This window comes from Panthera pardus, unplaced genomic scaffold (genome assembly GCF_024362965.1).
Source record: "Panthera pardus isolate Hobbes unplaced genomic scaffold, ASM2436296v1 HiC_scaffold_16, whole genome shotgun sequence".
NCBI classification, from domain to species: Eukaryota; Metazoa; Chordata; class Mammalia; order Carnivora; family Felidae; genus Panthera; species Panthera pardus.
The window spans coordinates 33,279,283-33,303,108 of NW_026526721.1; the positions used below are offsets into that span (position 1 = coordinate 33,279,283).

Below are 23,826 nucleotides of genomic sequence, written 5' to 3' on the forward strand. Positions count from 1 at the left end.
ATAATTACAGGAATAGTGTGTATTTTTCTCCTACTTTCTAAAAAAGGCAATATGCTTGTATAAAATTTTGTTACGTGCATACTAATACACATAGATGTTGAATACATTTTTGAAATTGAATATCTCACATATGTCTTACACACACAGATAATTTTACTTATATATATACCTATGAAAAAAATTGCAGTCATTTTTAGTTATTCAAAGAGGTTAATCTTGAATTAACAATAAAAATGTTTAACAATAAATGCAATAAACATGCTAGTCCTTACAAAAAGAAACAAAACAACTATGATAAAATCCATGAGTCCAAGAGACAAATATTAAGTGGAGTCTGAATGTTGGAGCACCACTATCATTGAGTAGAGGGTTGAGATCCACTTCAGATAATGGAGTACGGATGCTAAAGTCATTCATGAAACACAAATTAAAAGTTCGATAGCCCTTGGTGATAGAAAAAAAGATAACTGCAAGGAATTATAAAGAAATATTTTCTATTGTACTTTATATTACTTAACATTCAGGTAGGCTAAAATAAATTTTACCTTGCAATGCAAGTGAGTAATGTAAAACTTCATGTCAAGCACTCACTCCATGTTATTGCCAATGAGAGCAATTCAGTTTCCTCTTTCCTATATTGTGATACTTCTCCTTTTTTTCCAGTGGTCAGGTTCACTGAAAGCAATTCTATTCATGATTCATATTATTCTGGATTTGGGGTGGTGCCAACATGCAAGGTTGTGAAAACTTCTTCTTTCATCCTCTGACTCCTGTCCTCTGTCCAGCATGGGGACTTCTGTGAGTGCTGTTCAATCTATGACTATCTCAGGCATATACCCTCATCATTGAGGAAGGCTTTTCAGTATTCTGACAGTGTTCAGTTTGGATAATGCTATCGAGTATGGTTGTCCTCAACCCTATTCTATAGGGGAAGTGTCAAAATGTCCAAGTGAAACTTGATTTTTTATTTATTATTATTAATACCGACACTTCTCCTGCTATTATCATTGTTATTTGCTAATTAACCAGTTTTCTGGTGGATTCAAATGATGCACCATTTTTTTTCTTCAAGGTAAAACAGAAAAAGAGTGTCTCAAGATTATAGAATGTAACTATTGAGATTTTTTTTAAGTATTGAGAATATTTTTTTTAATTATTTTAACATTTTCAAGGGCATGGCTGTGGAAAAAATAACATTAACTTTAATTCAATTCCCTATTTATCTCAACCTAAGTAATGGTGTGAAAACAATGTTGTCATTTATATTTATGCATACTAGAGATCCTATCAGTACCAGGGTACCCTACTGAATCACTCAATATAAACAGCAACAAACAAGCAACAAGATGCACCAGGCCTTAATTGTCCCCAAAGTATGAAGTTTTTTATTTTTTATTTATTTATTTTTTTTATTTTTGGGACAGAGAGAGACAGACCATGAACGGGGGAGGAGCAGAGAGAGAGGGAGACACAGAATCGGAAACAGGCTCCAGGCTCTGAGCCATCAGCCCAGAGCCTGACGCGGGGCTCGAACTCACGGACCGCGAGATCGTGACCTGGCTGAAGTCGGACGCTTAACCCACTATGCCACCCAGGCGCCCCCCAAAGTATGAAGTTTATGGCCATTAAGTCTCCCTGCCACAATTAAATCCCTGTTCCCTTTTTTTTTTTTCTCAGAATAATTAGCTATATAGACCCTCACTATAAAAGGTATCATAAAGTATTGGTGGCTTTCTAAACTTCTGGGTTATAAAAACCTCTTTTGCTATGACAATACAGCAAAAAAGATGGAAGGAAAAGATATATTTCCTAATTGGTGAAAGACAAAAAAAAAAAAAAAAGACAAATGGACAAGAAATACTTGATGTGAAAGAAATACCTGAATGTGTAAGATATGTAGAGATTTAGAAGGGTAAACATTTGTTATTTAATCTGGTAAAGATTAAGATTTTGTAATGCCTGCGTGGACGTGGAGGATGCAGGACAGTCGCTGCGAATTTTTAGGACTTTCCAGTTCCAGTTTAGACCTGAATGTGACGGGTTTGTGTTGCTGTTTGGCATTCCTAATTCAAGGAAATCCCCTCTTCTGGTTGAAAGCACCGTGTGATTCCCTGGCCCTCCTGCATCAGCATCACCTGGGTAATACAACCGGCAAATAACCGGATCCTGCTACAGATCCGGTGAATCAGAAGCTGGGGGGGGGGGGGGGGGGGGGGAGGGGGGAGGGGGGGGAGGGCAGTAATCTATGTTTTAAAAATGTTCCAGGTAGTGTTGGTACACGCTGAATTTTGAGACTGCTTCGAAGTATTGTGTTTCCCTTAATTCAGGTGCTGGAAGTGACACCTCAAATGTCAGCTGAGCTAACCCAAGCTGCTTACCTTCAAGATCGTTACCAGAGCCAAAACAGTGCTTAGGCTTTACCCACTCAGACTTCGATGCCAGAAGATAAAGTGAAAAATAAATGTGTGTCTAAAAAGGAGAGATCTCGGGGAATGATCTGGGTCAACAAGGAATGTGGAATTCCATTTCTCCACAAATTTTATTGATCCTAACATCTCATTTACAGACTTTTTGCCCTCCTCATTTAGACTTCTCCAGCAAACATAGTCCATGGTAAATAATGATTCTCTGTAGGCCTGTAACAGCAGTAAATTCTATTTTCATAATTAAAACAAATAAAACGAAAATGCTACAACACTGAAAAAAAAAAAAAAAGATTTTGTAGCTTAACCACCTGTTAAAAAACTAAATGGAAGGATTCCTTTTAGGGTCATAATTGTTAGATGCCTCTTCACAAATGTAAGATTCTTTATGATTTTGCTAACTCAAATCAATCTTAAAGGAAAACATGGGAGCAGTTTTAAATTTAAAAATGTATCATGGGGGCGCCTGGGTGGCTTGGTCGGTTTAAGCGTCCGACTTCAGCTCAGGTCATGATCTCACGGTCCGTGAGTTCAAGCCCCGCGTCGGGCTCTGTGCTGACAGCTCAGAGCCTGGAGCCTGTTTCAGATTCTGTGTCTCCCTCTCTCTCTGCCCCTCCCCTGTTCATGCTCTCTCTCTCTGTCTCAAAAATAAATAAACGTTAAAAAAAAAATTAAAAAAAAAATAAATAAAAATGTATCATGATTTAAGGCTTGCATGAATCTTGTTATAACAATTTTACACTAATTACAAGATACTTTGGAGGAAAAAACAGTAACCCATTATTATATCTATTACGGATCAATTAAATATGTAAAAATAGACTCATAAATTATTCCTTCCTCATCAATTTAGAAACAGTCAAGCGAGGTGAATTACTTTTTATTTTTAAAGATATTTTTTACTATAAAAAAGAACTTTTGAAAATTTTCCAATGTTCTTCCCAATACCTTATTTTCGCAAACTGCACATATATCACACAAACGTTTTACATTTATATTATCTGTGCATAAGAGGGAGAGGAGAAGAGGGAAGAGAAGAAAGGGGGTGAGGAAGACAGAGAATTACTTCTTTCTTCATTTGCTTTAAGAGTGACTATTCTGAGCTCTTACAAGTCCTTCTGTGTCTACAGGCTTAACTCTAGAAATGAATTAAATAGATTAGTTCTAAATCCATTGTACTATTATCTGCTTCTTTTTTCTCTAAATTAGTCTTTTTTGGTTTATACCCATTTGAAGTGTGAAATTCAGTAGCTTTGACAAATATATACACCAATGAAACTACCATTATCATAGTCATTCTATCCATTCCTCACCCCTCCCTGGGTCCAGGAACATCTACTTATGACACTAAAGATTAGATTTGCTTTTCCTAGAATTTCATAAAGTTAAATGACACAATATGCGTTATTTCATATTTACATTTTTTTTTAATTCGGAAAAATGCTTTTGAGGTTAATCCTTGCTTTGGGGTATACGAGTAGTACCTATCATTACTGAGTAGTATTCCTTTGTGTGGGTAGGACAGTTTGTTTATTCATTACCTGTTAAAGGATAGTTAGATCGTTTTGGTTTTGAAGTTGTAGGCTTTAGCTTATTTCCAAGTTTTGGAGTGGTTTCAGAAAAAGCTTCTATAAGCATTCATGCACAGATTACTTGTATGGATGTGGATGTTTATTTCTCTTGCATAAATACTTAGGCATGGAATTGCTGGGTCATCTGAAAAAGGTATGTCAAACTCTGTAAGAAACTGTCAGAACAATTCCCAATGTTCTCAAATTGTTTTCCACAGTGTTTGACCATTTTGCATTCCATAGAAATAAGTGAGACTTATGATCGTTCCATATCCTCAGCAATTTGTTTACAATTCAACAATTTTAGTGATTGTGAGTGGCATCTCACTATGGTTTTATTTGCATTTCACTGATAACTTGTCATATATTATATAATTTTGTGAGGTACCTAATAAATATTTTGTCCCTTTCTTATTTGTTTTTTTATCATTGAGTTGCAGTATTCATTATAAATTCTGGATAAAAGTCATCTTTTATATATGTTTGTGAATATTTTATGACGCTATAGGGTTTGCTTTTTATTACAATACGTTTATTGAAAAGAAGATGTTTTTAGTTTGATGAAGTCCAATTTATCATTTTTTCTTTTGTACTGTATTTTTATTTGTCACCAAGAAACTACTATCTGTTTCATAGTTTGTAAAGATCGTGTCCATGTTTTTTCTACAAGTTTTATAATGTATTACACTTAGTACGTGATCTATTTCAAGTAAAATTTTATTGGTGTGAGGTAAAATTGAAGTATTTTCATATATATATGTACATATTTTTGTAATGTTTCTAGCACTATTGACTTAAAAGACATTTACTGAATTGATGAATGGATCATACATGTGGATTTATTTCTTAACTAGTATATTCCATGGAGCTATATGATCATCCTTAAGTTAAAATCACACTGTCTTTATTACTGTAGCTTTATTATAAGTCTTGATGTCACGTAGTAAAGTCCTCCAATGTGCACTTCTATCCATATTGCTTTTCTACTTCTCTGTATTTCATTTTGACAATTTTTACACATCAAGATTTAAAAAAATGTAAAAGCGCCGAGGATTTTCATTTGGATTTCATAGAATCTGTATATCAATTTAAGGAGAATAAGAATCTTAACAAAATGAATTTTTCTTATCTATGAATATCTTTAGGGTATACTTCCTTATTTATTTGGATTTTATGTAATTTTCTCATTCACCATATGAAGTTTTCAGAGGCACGAGTTTTCACATGGCACATTTAATTTATTCCTAATATTTTATTTTTGTGTGCCATTGGTATTGGATGTTTAAATTACATTTTCCAGTTGCTCATTGCTAGTGACATGGTAATTCAGTTTTTTGTTTGTTTTTTGACCTTTGTCACTAGGTATGTTTACTTACTAGTTCAAGGAGCGGTTTTTGTTTTGGATTTTCAAGTATTTCCTATGTATGCAATCATGTCATCTGTGATCAAATAAATTTTTACTTCTTCTAAACTGTATGCCTTATATTTGTTTTTATTGCTTTATTGCACTGACCACCTCTTCCCATACAATGTTGAACAGAAGTAAGAATAAACATCCTTGATTAGGTTTCCAATATGGGGATAAATAATTTAGTCTTTCACTATTAATTATGATGCTAGATTTTGGTTTCATCCTGATTGTTCTTATCAAGTTGAAGAGATTCTCTAAAGTCCACTATGCTTAAAAATATTTACCAAATACGGGTATTGGATTCTGTTAAATGTTTTCCTGTATCTAATTAGATGATCATGTGTTTTATTCCATTTTAATCTGATTATATAGGAAGTTACATAGATTAATTTTTCAAATACGAAAACTGAACTTGTATTACTGGAATAATCCTCACCAGTTTTAATGTCCTATTAGTTATGTATATTACCGGATTGGATTTACCAAAATTTTGTTGGATTTTTGCATCTGTTTCATGAAGGATATTAATCTTAAGGATTTTTGTTGTTGTTATTGTTGTATATAATTTTCTCGTAATGTCCTTTGCTGGTAATATTAAATTACTGCTGACTCTAAAAAATGAGTTAGGAGTTATTTTTTTTTCTATTTAGTGGAATAGTTTATGTATAATTAGTTATTTCTTCTTTAAATGTTTTGTAGAATGACCTTTTGAAGTCATTTCATCCTGAGCTTTCTGTGGAAGGTTTATCAGCTATGATTTCTATTTTTCTTTTTTTTTTTTTTTCAACGTTTTTTATTTATTTTTGGGACAGAGAGAGACATAGCATGAACGGGGGAGGGGCGGAGAGAGAGGGAGACACAGAATCGGAAACAGGCTCCAGGCTCCGAGCCATCAGCCCAGAGCCTGACGCGGGGCTCGAACTCACGGACCGCGAGATCGTGACCTGGCTGAAGTCGGACGCTTAACCAACTGCGCCACCCAGGCGCCCCTATGATTTCTATTTTTAAAAGTAAAGTGCTATTCGGATTACTTAGTTCCTCATGAGTGAGCTTTCATATTTATATATTTATGGAATTCATTTTAATTGAATTATCTTTCCTTATTATCATTTTCATATCTCTAGTATCTATAATGATGTCTAATATTTAATATTGGATAAATCTCATTAGATAATCTGTCAACTTATCACCTCTCCTGGATTTTTTCTAACAGGCATTTCAAATATAATATGACCTACAGTTATTAATACCCCTCTTTCAAAAACTATTTCATCCCTTGAATACTTGTAATATTATCTGACTAGTTGCTCAAACCAATTTGATGTGTCAAATTCCCTTTCTAATTATTGTTTCTATATAATTATTCAATAAATATTACTATTTTTCCATCAATAAATATTTCTAACACTTTATTTCCAACACTGTTGCCACCACATAAATCTTTTCATGCTGGCTGGAGAAACAAGAACTATTCACAGACTCCAGTGAATTCTCCACCCACCCCCTTTTTTAATATCTTTTTCAATAATTGTCAACCCTGGCTTTGTTGACCATACACCATTTACATACAGATCAGTAGCCGGCCAATATTTGCCAAATATTTCATTGGACTCATCTGCCGAGGTCTGGTGTCATTTCTTTCTGTCCAGCTCCCTCTTTTCTGATTCTATGCTCTGCTGATTCTGGCCACTTCAATCCGGTGTGTATTCCTAGGCTCTGTTTGAGATCTCCCTCTTCGTGCTGCAGACTAACAACCATTTCCCAGCAACGAGCTAAGCAATTATCAAGCTCACCTCACTTGGTTCCATTCTCCCAGATTGTAATCTTGAGCTGCCCTGATCTAGTGCCTGAGGATAGTGGTTTTACATATTTTGTCCTATTCCCTAGTTGTTTCTGGCAAGAGGACAATTGACAAAGAAGTTAATTCTTCGTGGGCAGAAACAGACATCCTACATTATTTTTGAAATATACTTTTATTGGGTTGAATTCTAGATTGGCATCCCCTCCCTCTAAATACTTTAAAGCTCTTCCTACTTTCTTCTTGTTTACATTTTCTCTGATGGTAAGTCTACAGTTAATTCTTTTCGGTTTTTGTTTGTAATGTCATTTGTCTCTTGCTCCTTTTAGGTTTATGTATCCCTATTTTTCCAACGATTTAATTATATGTTCTGGTGTGGGTTTTTTTAGTATCATACTTTTTGAGGTTAAATGAGCTTCTTAAATCTGTATGCTTATAGTTTTTGTATAATTTGGAATATGTTGATGATCACCTAGGTTTATTTTCTGTCTTTTTTCCCCTTCCACTCTTCTGTTTCTTAGACTGGATAAACATATCTTAAATCTTTTTATATTGCCCTATAGGTTTCTGAGATTCTTCGTTTTTCTGACCCTTCTTTGTGCTTGTGTGTTTATTCTGATCGTCCTGAGTTCCATTTCACCAATCTATTCTTCTGAAATGTATCTATTAATCTGACTCAGTGAAATTTTTATTTTACATATTTTACTCTCATCATTAAATATTCCATTTGATTTTAATTTTTATCTTCCATTTTATTTTCCTTTATGTTCCTGTTTCCTTTAAATCCTTGAACACATTTTGTGTATTTATAGCAACTATTTTCAGTTCTTTGTTAGCCTATTTTATCATGGCTCTATTTTTAGAGTCTCCACTGACTAATTGTTCTACTACTTATCAATCATATTTTACTGTTTTTTTATTTATTTTTTTTCTTTTTTTCAACGTTTTTTTAATTTATTTTTGGGACAGAGAGAGACAGAGCATGAACGGGGGAGGGGCGGAGAGAGAGGGAGACACAGAATCGGAAACAGGCTCCAGGCTCCGAGCCATCAGCCCAGAGCCTGACGCGGGGCTCGAACTCACGGACCGCGAGATCGTGACCTGGCTGAAGTCGGACGCTTAACCGACTGTGCCACCCAGGCGCCCCTTTACTGTTTTTTTAAACATATCGAGTGAGTTTTAATGGGTTGCTGTATATGGCTATGTATTTCATATTGTTAAGTGCTGGATTTGTTGTACTTCTTTGAAAACTGGAGACCTCTGGGCTGGCAGATCAGATATGTATGGCTCATGTAGACCTTCTGACATGTAGACCTTCTGACATATATTTTCACTTTTATGTAAAAGTTTTAAGTTCTGTTACCTGTTGCTGGCTGTATTGCTAGTACAGCCAACTATTGAGACATAACCTTTGTGGGGGTCTCTGCTGGGAGCACAATAGGTTCACCATTACATTGAACAGGACTCAGACATATCCTAACCCTGTGTGAGCTCTGGAGACTTTCCTTTATACTGTACTAGAGTGAGATGTTGCCCACCTTCCCAGAATTTCATGCTACACATACGCGAATTTGTTGTCAGTGACAAATTCAAGGAAAGCTTTATCATATTCCTGGAGCTGTTTCTCAATGCAACACTCTCTTTTCTAATACTCTGCACAAATTGCAGTCCCCTCAGCCATTCTGAACTGTCTTCTCACCTCAGTGTGAAAGCCATGCTCTGCTTGGGCTCCATCTCAAAGTAATATCATCTAGAAAGTGTTTTCAGGCAGAAGCCCTGGGCAATTGTAGAGTTCACTTGCTTTGTTTTTGCTGCCCCAGGCATCACAGTCCTGAGCTGATTACTGTCTAATGTTCAAAGGCTATTGTGTCATATTTTTCTCCAGACTTTTAGTTGTTTTTGAGGCAGTGATATTCCAGTGTCAGCTACTCTAATATGCCCAGAGCATACAAGCTGTTAGTGGTTTTTCATTGAAGAAAGCATTTAACCTCTCTGTGATTTAACTTCCTTATCTTTAGAGTTTGGATAATAATAAATACCATACAAAGGATTATTGCCTTTATCTCAAGCTACACTGCAGATAAGATACCCTGAACTTTTGTTGTGTTGTTTTCCCATAAAAGTGCTCTTTCTCCAAGCTGCCAGATGGGGAGACAGGTTACTTAAGGCCAGATCAATCATATCATGAAACTAAGGGCACAGGTTTGTTTAAATCATTTGCCAACACACCTTCATTAGACTATCAGATGGAATCCTATCCTCCTGATGTTCCTGTTTACCTCTGTCAGCACCAGTGGCCTTTTCATCCATCAACACCAAGTCTTTTCTTTTCATATTGATTTGTGCATCTCAATATACAGATCTTCCTTTTTTCCTGTTCTCTTAGTCCCTTCACTGGAATCTTAAGTCTGCATTTCCTAAATTCTCTCAACCTTTTCTCTGAAAAAATTTCCACCTCCTGGTATTAACTGACGCGTGGATATATTCTGAGAGTGCTCCCTAATCTGTAGATGGCTCTGTCGGAAGCTCCTTTTATTTATTTTTGTCATTTCTACTTACCTTAGTTCTGAACAGTATAATAAGTATCTGTTTTCCATCTCTGCTATCCAACCATTTCTTTTTCTTTCTCCTTAACATCCCACAGTTTCAAAATCATGCTTTCTGTATATGTCGTCCACAACACTTCTTCCTGCTATCATTCCTTAGCTCTTGCTTAGTCCTTGATGTTATGCAAATTTTTACTTGAGCCTGTTTTAAAACACTAACAAAATGTGGATTATTAATATAATAAATAAAAAATAAAGATCTAAGTGACCCCTTTCTCATTATTATCCGCATATAATTATTCAACAAATAATATTAGTTTCCCTTCAATTTACATTTCCATCTTTTCCTATCACTAATGCTACCACATAACTCCTAGCAATATAAACTACTGAAAATATTTCTCCGGTTAGATTTTTGCTTCTTTTTTTCTCTCTCTACAAGTCAATCTTCACTGTACAACCAGAAGGAATTTTATTACCCTTTTTGGTGAACGTCTTAAAAAAAAATTAATGTTTATTTATTTTTGAGAGAGAAAGGGAGAGAGAGAGAGAGACAGAGCATGAGCAGGGGAGGATCAGAGAGAGAGGGAGACATAGAATGTGAATCAGGTTCGGGGCTCCAAGCTGTCAGCACAGAACCCAACATGGGGCTCAAACTCACAAACTGCGAGATCATAACCTGAGCTGAAGTCAGACACTTCTGAGTGTCTCAGAAGTGAGTGCACCAACTGAGCCACTCAGGTGCCCATGGGGCAAACATCCTATATATATACTGACCAGCCTTTTCTTCTGGAATATCCAAGTTCTTTCCCATTTCTGACTTTCTGAATTTGCTTTTTCATGGCCTGAAGCACACTTTTTTGACTCTAGGTATAGGAAAATACTTTCACATTCATTTTTATCCTCACTTCTTAGCTGAAATGTCAAACACACTGAGTGGTCTTTCTTTCGTATTCATAAAATAACAATCATCCCTCCAATACTTTTAAACGATTGTCTTTTGATTAAAAACACTTACCATAATGTGATTTTTTGTTATTTATTCTTTTTACTACTTTTTTCTTTCTTTGCTTTTAAGCTCCTCAAAGGATTGTATTCTCTCTCTCATGGTTACCATAGTGTTTCCAGAACTTAGAAGACTGTCTATAAACAAATATTTAACATGTATTGAATAAACGAATAATAAACATCAATATTGAAGAAGTCATGTTTGTAAACTACCTTGTACTGTGTCTTATTAATTGTTATATCTGGTCTAAGTCAATTTGAAATACTTGTGTATGTGGCGCTATACTTCCAACCTTGCTGATCCTATCAGAAAAGTCTGCATTTTAGTTTGATTTTTCATTAAGTAGACTGTCCATATGCTTCCCTAGAATCATCTAAATTATGAGATCAGGGCTCTTTTTTTGAACCCCTTTTTTGAACTTATGGCCATGTCCAATTCTTAGCAGACTTCTTTCTTTAGTTCTGTTTATTGCTATCCATATTCTGTCTCTCATATTATATATTATATATATATATATTATAACTCTCTCCATTAATACATTTTCCATTGTTCATAACTTATTCAACTTCTGAATTAATCACTTGGCTATCCTTCCTAAATTTGACCACCTAGTATAATCACCAAAATCAGTGATGTAACCATGCTTTTGGGTAATTGCTTATGGATTTGTGACTACCTTTGCACAGTCTTTGATTATGTATGTGGATCAGCTTTCTGTGCCCACCTTGATACTTTTTTTTTTTTTTTTTTTTTTTATAAATCTGTCCACTACTAACATGTTCCCAAGACTTAGTTTACTTTTTAAATATCCCTATCTTTTTCATTTTTACAACACCTGGTTGGGGTAATTTTTAGTTTAAATTGAATATGCAGTCACCTATATCATATATCTATATGGACTTGGAAAAAGTGATTCTACAACAAAAGTATTTTTCTGTTGCCTCTCATAATGTTCAAAACATCCATACTCATTTTTGGTAAAGATGTAGAAAGAGTAACCTTGATAAGACATAAAAGTGCCACCTAAGAAGGTAAACTAATAAACTATCTCCAGGAATCAATTGTGGGTTCTGGAGAATCAGAGGGGACCAAAGAATCTCACAAGTATGTAGTTATTCTGAAAAATGGAACCAAAGGCAAACCTTAATTCTAGATCCAATTGACCTAAAATTATTTTTCATTTGCTTTAATGAATAGCAAAATATGAGTAATGGATCATCATCTACATTACACATCTAGTATCTACATTAGATAGCTGTTTGATTATGCTAACTTAAATTAAATCCTTATTGTAGCAGAAATTTAACAAATTATGCCATTCTTGTTTTCTCAATTTTTAGTTCGTTTTAACAAAACACCAATAATTCTGGAAATTGAATTATTAAAGAGATGTATATTTATACTTAAAAAAAACATAAACGGTTTCCCTTGTGCCTTTCAGATTCCAGAAATACCAGCTGTTGCTGCCATGTGTTATGAAATTCTGGCTATAGGCCTCAGACAAAACAGTTTTTTTGTTTGTTAGTCACAACAAAGTGAACTTCTAACAGTGTAGCAGCATGGTGGGATGCTGGAGGAAAGGAGAAGAAACACTTGGAGCCAACCCAACCAATTAAAACTAAGTAAAAAACATTTAGATAAAACAAAAAAATCTGCTCAAGGGAAAAATAGTGTTCTCTATAAGTACAAAGTGAAACGATATTCCTCTCTCTTTCAAAATCATGTAACAAAAATAGTGTTATTGAATTGGATTGTCATAATATGAGATGTGTGTATGATTTCAAAAATAATTATTTATTAAAACTTCATAAAAGCAAGTATCTGTAGAGACCTATAATTTAGCTATTTTCTCTTGTATAGGTCAATTCTGTATTCATTTATTTTGATGTTACCATTGGAACCCTTTAAAAATAATCTGATAGTTTTTCTATTGCTTTTTTTCCATTGCTTTTTTTTCACCTATCAATTTACAATGAAAGATCTTGAAAAGTAGAATCTTTCGAAACTTTTCCTGATGTTTATTCAAACTATTAGAAATATGTTCCAAATTAATAATCATTTTAGTATAGGTTTTGAGACTACACTCTTCTGGAACTTAAATAAAAGATAAACTATTATGGCAAAGATATGACAAAAATGAATTTGACTTAGGTATCATCCAAAGAGATTTATTCCTGGAAAAGCAGAATTTGCTTGAAATCTCTGGATGTTATATTATTCATGTTCATCTATTTGTTAATTTAATGTTTTTTAAAAGCAACTGACTATGATGCCTAGTATAAATGATTCCTAGTATAAATTTTAATTTGTCTAAATGCTGTATTTTTTTGTGCATTTCAGTGACATTATTTCAATATCTCAATGATCTTAAGAATGTGTGTATATGTATATTCCTTGAGACATAACAGTTCTACATTTTCCAGTTCTGTCTTCATGGATTAATCAAAATTCTTATTGCTTCCATTACTTTCTGGAAATCTTATATAGATCTAAGTATTGTGATAAATTGAGTCCATCATTAGCAACATACACTTACCAAATAAATGGGACATACTGACTGATACATATTTTCTTATTTTGACTCTTTCCTTCTTCAGCAAGAGACTTAAAATTTTTCTTTGGTTGTGAAAGAGAAGTTGATCTTTTTTATTTGTTATCTATTCAATTTTAAATTAGATGCAGAAATCTGTGCATGGAATGACAAGAATTCAAATCAAACTCCATTAAACAAAGGGGTTATTATTGCATGCTTTATACGGAAATTCAAGTATTTTAGGAAAGGATCAATCCATAGGTTAATGATGGGTTCTTTGCCACTTTCTATCCCCTGCTTCTTCTTTCCTCTGTGTGTTTGTATGCATGACTCATACTAAGGATTGGTTTACTTCAGGACATTAGGGAAGCCCACCACCAGTACTCCCAGATTGCCCATTATCCCAACTTGTGAACCAAGAAAACAACTTCTTCTTCTTCATTTTTTGTTCTTTGTTTGTTTTTGCTTTGTTTTTGGTATAATCTTAAGGGTATGCCCACTTTTGGAAGAGTGGGACCAGGGAGAAGGCAAGCAGGTTTGTTATCTATTCCTTATCATAATTTGGATGTGTAACTGGTCAAACTTCCATGTTTATAGCTGATCTTAAAACAGCAGTTTGCCTTTAATGAAGTAATCCAAGTCATGTATCAAGAATAATAATAGCTAAGGGGTGCCCGGGTGTCTCGGTTAAATGGCTGACTCTTGATTTCTGTTCAGGTCGTGATCTCCCAGTTTGTGGGCTCTAGCCCCTTGTCGGGCTCCATGCTGACGCTATGGAGTGTGCGTGGGATTTTTTCCTTCCCTGTCTCTTTGCCTCTTCCACACTTGTGCTCTCTCTCTCTCTTTCAAAATAAATAAATAAACTTTAAAAAAGAGAATGATAATAGTTAACATTTATTGAGGTCTTGCTATATTCCAGAGGATGCTAATCATGATTGTGTGCACTGCTTTATGGAATCCTTGCAACAATTTTATAAAGTAAGTTATACTGTTTAGATATATTTTAGTGTTGAAGAATCTGAGGCACAGAAAGTTTAAGTAACTTGTCAAACTTCATATATGAAGTGGTAAAGACAGGATTTATTCAGATAGCTTAGCTCTCAGAGCCACATTTTTAACCATTTTCATATCTTGCTACTTATCCTATTAGATATTTAATCTAATTCATTTTCAGTCATACTAAGCTATGATTCTGTATCTTTTTAAAAATGTCTACTTATTTATTTTTGAGAGGGGTGGGGGAGGCAGAGGGGCAAAGAGAGAGACAGAGAATTCCAAGCAGGCTTCGTACTGTCAGTGAAGAACCCAATGTGGGGTTCGAACTCATGAATGGTGTGATCATGACCTGAGTTGAAATCAAAAGTCAGATGCTTAACCGACTGAGCCACCCAGGTGCCCCTATGCTTCTATATCTTAAAGGTTAATATCTTGGAATGAAAAAGAGTAGGAAATTTCAATGTTATCTTGGTAACCAGTCTATCAACTAAACTATTAATACATATTGAAAGATTTCAATAAAGAATATAGAGGAAACTTGTGATTTTAGGAAAGCAAGAAACACATAGAAAAAAAATATTTTCTCCCTACCTCATATGAATAGCAAACAGAAACAATAACATTGCCACAAGAAATCAAAAGACTTTGAAAAAGTCTAGGAAATTTGTGGATTTCAAGCAATCATTATCTATCCCTATTTAAAAGAAGTATTAAAACTATACCATGCTTAGTTTAATCAAATACCAAAAACTTAAAGTTTATGGATTGTTGCCAAAATTACTACATTAAACAGGAGGAGAGGGGGATAAGTTAAACACTCATCATTGTTTTGATACCTGTTTAATATTAATCATCATTGTTTCATGAAAAACTTTAGTCAATGCCTCTTACTGCTTGTCTGACCGCCAAATAAATTGCTGAAATATGCAGGGATCCTGCAAAATCCCTGCTTTCTTAATTCTCCCAGATGATAAATAAAAATAATCTAATTATACAAATGGTTTTATTCCTGTGTTCATCAACCTTCCCTAACAAACCAGATCACAACATTACTTTAGAAGGGCAAAAGGTTCAATTATTTTCTTTCCCCCTCAAAAAAAATACATTTAAAAAAATTTTATTAACTTGGAGAGAGAGAGACAGACAGACAGAAACAGAGCATGCGAGTGGGGGAGGGGCAGAGAGAGAAGGAGAGAGAATCCCAAACAGGCTCCACACTGCCAGCACAGAGCCTGACTTGTGGCTTGAACCCATGAACCATAAGGTCATGACCTGAGCCAAAGTCAAGAGCTGAACTGACTGAGCCACCCAGACACTCCCAAAAAAAGACATTTAGAAAGAAGCTGTGTGTAGGATGAATTCATTATAATGTATTTTAAGTTTTCTTTTTAAAGATTTTGTTTTTAAGTAATCTCTACATCCAACATGGGGATGAAACTTACAACCCTGAGATCAAGAGTCATACGCTCCACCAACTGAGCCAGCCAGGCATCCTGATTTTTTTAACTTTTTATTGAGGTATGATTGACACAATAAACTGCATATATTAAGAGTGAATATGTTTTCAAAAAATTGTTGAAATGTTAAATGTTATAAGGAGATAGATATGGATACGTATATTTGAGAATATTATCTAAGATAAATATATACATGGGGGCACCTGGGTGGCTCAGTCGGTTAAGCATCTGACTTGGGCTCAGGTCATGATCTCTCAGTTTATGAGTACGAGCCCCACTTCGGGCTCTGTTCTGACCACTCGGAGCTTGCAGCCTGCTTCAGATTCTGTGTCTTCACTTCTCTCTGCCCCTCCCATGCTCATGCTCTGTCTCTCTCTGTTTCTCAATAATAAATAAACGTTAAAAAATTTTATATAAAAAAAGAGATAAAAATATACATGAATCAGATGTCACCAATGTGTTCAATATTTTATTTTTATTTAAAATGAATTTCTACGTGATCCACTTGACTTGTTATTTTATAGCACATATTCATGTCATATTGGCTCTTTATGAGAATCTGTTTGAATTTAACAAAGGAAAATGCTACATTTGTATAAAAGACATGCTCACAATTTTAACATGAAAAAAATATTAGGTCTTAATAAACAGATTTTTTTATACCCCTCTTTCTGTCACAGTCCTATGGAGGAATTGTGCTATATTATAGTGCCTCATACAGTCCTATCACAATAAAATTGTGATTCTAGTGAACCCTGTCACATGTTTACTGCCTGAACTTATTTCTAAGATTAAAAAAAAAATTGCTTCCTTTTGACTTGATTTATGAAAAGATGTGTTTCTATGTTTGTAAAATCTTAGTTGCAATGGATGATTTCCTAAGCAAGACTCCTTAAGAATAACCTTAATGAACATGAAGACTGTCAAATCATTACCTTAATAAGTGCTAAAGGGACTTGATACCTAAAATATTGCTGGTGGGGGGCCAAAAGAGAACATCTTTTTTAATAGTAAAAGTCTAGGGGCACCCGGGTGGCTCCATCAGTTAAGCATCTGACTCCTGATTCTGGCTCAGGTCATGATCTCACTGTTCATGGGTTTGCCCCTGTGTCGGGTTCTGCACTGACAGCATGGAGCCTGCTTGGAATTCTCTCCCTCTCTCTCTCCGTCCCTTCCCTGCTCATGCTCTTTCTCTCTCTCTCTCTTTCTCTCTCTCTCCCTCCCTCCCTCTGTCAAAATAAATAAATAAAATAAAAACTTAACAATATAGAAAAGTCTAATGCGAATCCTAAGTGTTATTGTATTTACATAGATATAAATTTGGACATCTAAAGCATGATTTTTTTTTAAATTTTCTTAACACCAAAATATCAGTTTAATTAGTAGGTGTAGAGAAAAATACTATGAAATAAAGTGGATTTAACATTGCATTATATTTCAGAAATGCAATATTCTAAAGCCAGTATTTTTAGGACCATTTTGTAATGCCATTTTAAATTACATTCAAACCTATGCTACTTTATAAATATTTATGTTAAAACACAGACATGGATATAGAAACTAAGAAGAAAATAATGTGGTTTGAAAATACTTTTTTCCCCCCATTTTATAGGCTACCTTTTCATTTTGTTGTTCATTTCTTTTACTGTACAGAAGATTTTAGTCTGATGTAGTATCATTTTTTAAAAATTTTGTGCTTATGCTTTAGGTGTCATATCCACAAAATCATTGTCAAGACCCATACCTGAAACATTTTTTTCTAAGTTTTTCTCTAAGAGTTTTATGGTTTCAGATCTTACATTTATATCTTGAATTAATTTTAGGTTAATTTATGTGAGTGGTGTAAGAAATGGTCCAGTTTAAATTTTTTTTTTATTTTTTGTATGTGAATACTTAATTTTCCAAGCACCACTTATTAAAGAGAATTTTCTTTTCTCCATTGGATATTCTTGGCTCCCTGGTCAAATATTAGTTAACATAGGTTTATGCACGGGTTTATTTCTGGACTCTCAGTTCCGTTCCATTGGTCTATGTGTCTGCTTTTAAGTCAATACTATACTGTTTTGATTTATATAGCTTGGTAATGTAGTCTAAAATTAGCTTTCCACTTTAAAGAGAGTAACAATTTCTTTTATACTTTTGATACATTTCTATTAGAGTCATAATCTTTGCACTCAAATCTCTTAAACAGAACACTAAAGTGTTTACTTTAGGAAGCAATAAACAATAATTATAAATGAAAGAAAATACAATAGTATAGAAATATATATAATTGATTTATTTAGTAACAACACTTATTAGTATTTATTTTATACTCATACTATTTTTATAATAATTTATATAATGTATAAATAATATAGAAAATATAGAAAAATATTTACTGTTCTCAAAATAGACATTATATTAAATTGTCAAGCATATGTTTTGTTTTAGGGTTATCAGCCAATTAAGCTATACAACATACGGTAAGAACTGAGTCTGAAATCTTAAAATATAAATGCCAGTCAGTTGGTGGGGACAAAAACAACAAAACAAAGTCAAAACTATATATGTATATAAGTATGTATATATTTTTGTGGATATACATATATTTGTAGGCATATATTTATGTATTTAAAATAAACATATTTATTTTCTTTCAGTTCTGGCATTCCAAAAAGATAAATATAAGAAAACACAAAGTTTTATCACTCAATGATAATAATTTTAATTAAGTAAACTAAAATAAAATTCTATTCAACCTTGGATATTAAATCTTATGGAGTTCTTACCTTTTAATATGCTACATAATAACCATTTTTATCATGAAAAGATATATTCTTTGTACCTATTATTTTATGTTTTTGTGTACTTGAAAAACTTAGTGATCATTTTAATCTTATCTATCAATCTATCTATATGCATGTGTATATGTATGCATATACACACATGTGAGTATGTGTGTGTCTTTATCTGTGTAGACTGTTCATGAATGTTTTGGGCAAATTTAAAGTACCCTATTTATCTTGATAATAACTTTATAGCAAAATATATTTATTACATGACATTTATTATATGAAGGATCTTTTAATCTTCAATTATCTTTAGGAATTAAACCTTAGGGTTGCCTGGGTGCCTTGGGCAGTTAAGCGTTGGACTCTTGATTTCAGCTCAGATCATGATTTCATGGTCGTAGGATCAAACCCTGTGTTGGTCTCTGCACCGAGCACGAAGTCTGCTTGGGATTCTCTCTCTCCCTTTCCTTCTATTCCTCCCTCCTCCATCTCTCTCTTTTTCTCTTTCTAAAATAAATAAATAAATGAATAAATAAATATTAAATAAATAATTAAACCCTTGAAAATGTCATGTGTATAAAGCTATACTTTGGAAAACAGATATGGTTTTTAAAATCTAAAATAATGATTCTTCCAGAGTGTGTGTGCTTGCATTATCTTTGTAATAAAGCAATCAGATGTTAGGAAAGAATAGGAAAAAGAAACTAAAGTAAGGCAGAAAGAAAAGACAGATTAAAGGAATAATTATAGGAGACATTGCTTGAATGTACATGTAATATATAAAAATTCTTAAACAATTTTTCAGTTTATTTATTTATTTTGAGAGAGAGAGAGAGAGAGTGCAAGTGGGGAAGGAGAGAGAGAGAGAGAGGGAAAGAGATAGAGAACCCAAGCAGGGTTCTGTCAGGGCAGAGCCTGACACAGGGGTCAAACTCATGAATGGGAGATCATAACCTGAGCCAAAGTCCGACGCTTAACTCAGTCACCCAGGCATTCGTAATATATAAAACTCTTAAACATTTTGTTATGGTATGTGCAGATTTCATTCTACTGAAAGGATATAGTAGTTTAAAAATATAAAAGCGGTGTTCTTAGCTCTCAGAATAAGCAAGAATCAGTAAAGAACTTAGACACTAAAGTTTCTCATTAAAATATGAAACTGCTCTTAAATTAATAAATATATGAGTGATAAAATGGACATTTCAGATGTTTGGTTTAGCACTTCAAATAATATATCCATAGTGTTAATTAAGCCAGAAAAAAATACTAAAGGTAGCAATTGTTTCTAGTTAATTTAGTGACTTTTTTTCAGAAATTTTCTTTTATTTAATATCAAATATCAAGTATGTACATTAGATTAGAGCTGTGTTTTTTACCATGTGAAAGTCAAAGCCTGGCCTAAAAGGGCATATAAAACTAAAGGTGACATATAGATCACATTTACAACAGGGATGACAATGTAATGTTTCAGATGTGGCATTAGGGTGAAAAAGGAATCCTTCTGAAGACCTTTGTGGTTCCAAGTAGCTAAATAAATCAGGATTGTGTGTTTACTAAACTGAATTATATGCATATCATGGAATAAATCTGGAATGTTGGCTCCATAATCAGTATACCCAAACAACATCAATATTTCATTTACTAATAGTAATGTCCAGTGCAAGACAGGTCATCGTGTTTTGCAGAGGCATTTAGGCAAGGAAATCAGACGTGGAGGAACATTTTGCAGAGCTGAATACACTGATTATGCTCAGAGATTGTGTATCATCTCTGTGTGAGCCCATAAATCATTGTGGAAAAATTGAAGACCGGATTTTGATAAGGTATTACTGGAGTTAATAGAGTTGCAAAAATATATAGGGTACATACAATTCTTGGGAAATAAAATCTATTTTTCCCCACCAGAAAAGGAAGTGCTACTTTCTTTCTTTTTTTCTTTAATATACTATGGGTATTATTTTTAAAACACATTTCCAATAATAAAAACATGTTTTCAAATTCGATATGCCTTTAGGAAATTTGGGGAAATATTTAGTTACACTGCCTAATGAGGTTATCTTCAACCTGGGGTAGATATCCCTCTCCTCATTTGGGAATTAGGGCTTAACAAAGTGGTACAGCTTACTCATCATTATAGAGGCATGAATGTTCAAGAAATAGAATTTTCACAGTTTTCATTAATTCTGTAGAAACAGAATTAGGTTTTATAACTCTGAATCTAGTGAATTTTCATCCTGTGTTATATCTTATTTTCCTTTAATGAAAAATACCAGCATACTAAGTGACATTACAGAAGTAAGCAAGAGTAGACCAGTCTTCATTGAAAAATAAAGATGTTGAAGTAAAGATCTTCAAGCTTTTTGCCAGTTTTAAAAATCTATCGATTTGTTAGTGCAGCTGTGGGAAAAGTGGCACTCACACAATTTTGGTACAAATTCCAATCAGTAGAACCCTTATGGAGAAGAATTTGATAATATCTAACAAAGCAACATTTGTGTAACCCCCAAATTACCCTTCTAAGCGTTTATGTTGAAGTTATACCTCCAACAATATGAAAATACATATACATAGAGTGATTAATTGCAGCATTGTCCATATTTAAAAGATACTGGGGACAGTATATCTATATCTATATCTATATCTATATCTATATCTATATATATCTATATATATGTGTGTGTGTGTGTGTGTGTGTGGCTAATAAATTGGTATATCTACAAAATGGTCATGCAACTTTAAATGGTATAAAAAAGACCCATAAGAACTTATGTGGAACAGTTTTGAAGAAAGTGGAAGAAAGTATCTATATGTGCAAAGAAATAACATATTTTATGAAAGAATAAAAGAGACCCATGAACTTAGTGACCTACATTATGGTGTATACAGGGCAGAAATAATAGAAATAATAGGCATGAGAATTACACTACAGTGAATATATCTTTTTGTCCTGAGTTTTGAAATTATGTTAAATCTTCACATATTAAAAAAAAATAAACTCAGAAATCAAAAGGGATAGAGAAAACACACTGATATAAGATGAACAGTAACATACAGATTCAAGTGGATTTCATAAGCATAGCATAACTATAGTGAAAAAGGAAAAAAAAAACCTAAGTAATTTAGACTATATGCTCTTAGACTAAACATAAATCCTTTATTTTAGTAGCTGTTTCAGTTTCCTATTTTTATGTGTCAGTAATCCTGTAAGTACTTTGCATGTATTTTATGAATGAGTAAATAGGTTAATATATTAATATATTGTGGATAACGAGATTTAGATTTGTCACTGTCAAAGGAAGGAATTAAAATACAGAACTGGTGAAAACTAGAATGAATAATGCGGTGTTGAATTACAATTGGCAGATAGATGATAGATAAATACTATGAGAGAAAAGATGTTTATTTAAAAAAGAGGTTTATGGATATATGGATATGCATATACATTCATTTATTTCCTAGCTGTGTCCTCTAATATAGCAACCAAGTCATGAACTTCCGTAGCATTGAGTACAATTAGTGTCCCGATTTTGGTTTCCAAATAAAAGTCTCTACTAAAAGGAACTAGAGGTCCTTCAAGAAATGGCTGATGCCAAGACTAGAACAACTGATTCTAGATGAACTGAGAACACCTTTTTGTGCCAACAAGTCAGGAACTGTTTAAAGAAAGAATGAGGAATATATTTCAAAAAGTCACAAAACTTCTTACTGGGAACTTAATGACAATTTGAATATCAAATAAATAAGTAAATAAATATAAAACAGTGAACTCAATAAGAATCCATGAACCCATATGGATATAAGTAAGTTAATAAATGCAAACAAATAAATACAAAGGAAGTGTTCTTCATTATAGTAGAAAGATAGCTCAAATATGTAAGAAATCATGATATTATAAAAATTGCCAGTTGACAACCATAAAAGTAATAATTGACTCAGGCAAGGATCATCAAAGAATGCTAAAATTAGCATTTGGAAGTTTTATCATTAACAGTTTATTTGTAATAATATCAAAGCATATCACCATACAACAGTCATGGATTACAATGTTGAAAATAATTGTTTTACAGTGGAGAAACGTGGCAGTCACCACCTTAACTGAGTGATTAAAATTAATATCTATCATAGTGGGACAAGTAGACATCATGAGTCCCTGAAAAAATGCAACTCTTCTGGACTATTCAGTATATAAATGCAATCTTTGAATTTAATCATGAGAAGGATAATAAACACATCATTACTGAGGGATATTTTAGGAAATAACTGACTCAAAGTGTCAATGTCGAAGACAAAAAAGATTGAAGAGCTGCTTGGGATTAAAGGAATGGGATGACAGGTGAATAGAACACCTGATGTGAATTTTCTTCTGATATAAGGGAAATTTGGAGGACATTCCAAAATCTAAGGTATTAGGTTAATGTGAGTTAATTTCCTGATGTGGATAATTTTATGAATACACCTGAGAGGGTCCTGACTTCCCGGGAGGTATACACTAGTAATATGTTTTAGAAATCTACCCTTTACATAGATTAGTAGAATAGTACTATTGTTGTAGCATTTTATTTAATTTGCAATTATTTTAAATAAAACATTAAAAATACATTTCTATGGCAACATTTTTTTTAAATTTTATTAAATGTTTATTTATTTACTTTTAGAGATAGAGGTGGGGAGAGGCAGAGAGAGAGAGGGAGACAGAATCTTTGAGCTGACCCACACGAAGTCCAACATGGGGTTCGATCCCATGAATGGTGAGATCATGTCGTGTGCCGAAATCAAGAGTCCTACACTTAACCAACTGAACCTTGCTTCCTGCAACATTTTTAACTATAATTCTGCCTATCAGAGTTCTTTCATTTTAAACTGAACGAGTCCAACTTTCCTATTTTACATATTGAACAACTTTGCCAAGCCACTTATTCATAGAAAATGCTTAATTCTTTTAAATGTATGTAGCACTATCCTTTCCATCTTTTGTTTCCAGAGTAATAAATGGTAAATGATTGATAATAATCGTTTGATATCACAGAAGTTAATGGTTTGTCTAGGTTCAGAGATCTGAATTCAAATCCCCCCTATACCACTTCCTAGCTGTGTATCCATGGACAAATTATTAAACCTGTTCACCTTTTGGTTGTTAATTTTCAAAACATAGATTATTATCTAAGTTATTCAACCCCACAGCATCACAACCATTACAAATTAAAATAGGACACTCTAGAAGGTGAACATAGCCTAATGACCGACATGGTAAGCAGTAAATACATATGTGGCAGTCAGAATTTCAAGAAGGCTCCAAGATAGACACCCC

At 33.5% G+C, this 23,826-nt stretch overlaps 1 long non-coding RNA gene across 1 annotated transcript; it reads left to right on the forward strand.

The window, feature by feature from the left end:
- Positions 1–1,965: 1,965 nt before the first annotated feature.
- LOC128777406 (uncharacterized) lies at positions 1,966–2,479 on the forward strand. The gene is made up of 2 exons (XR_008422670.1): positions 1,966–2,180; positions 2,328–2,479. It is a non-coding gene; the product is annotated as an uncharacterized LOC128777406 (long non-coding RNA).
- The last annotated feature ends 21,347 nt before the right edge of the window (positions 2,480–23,826 follow it).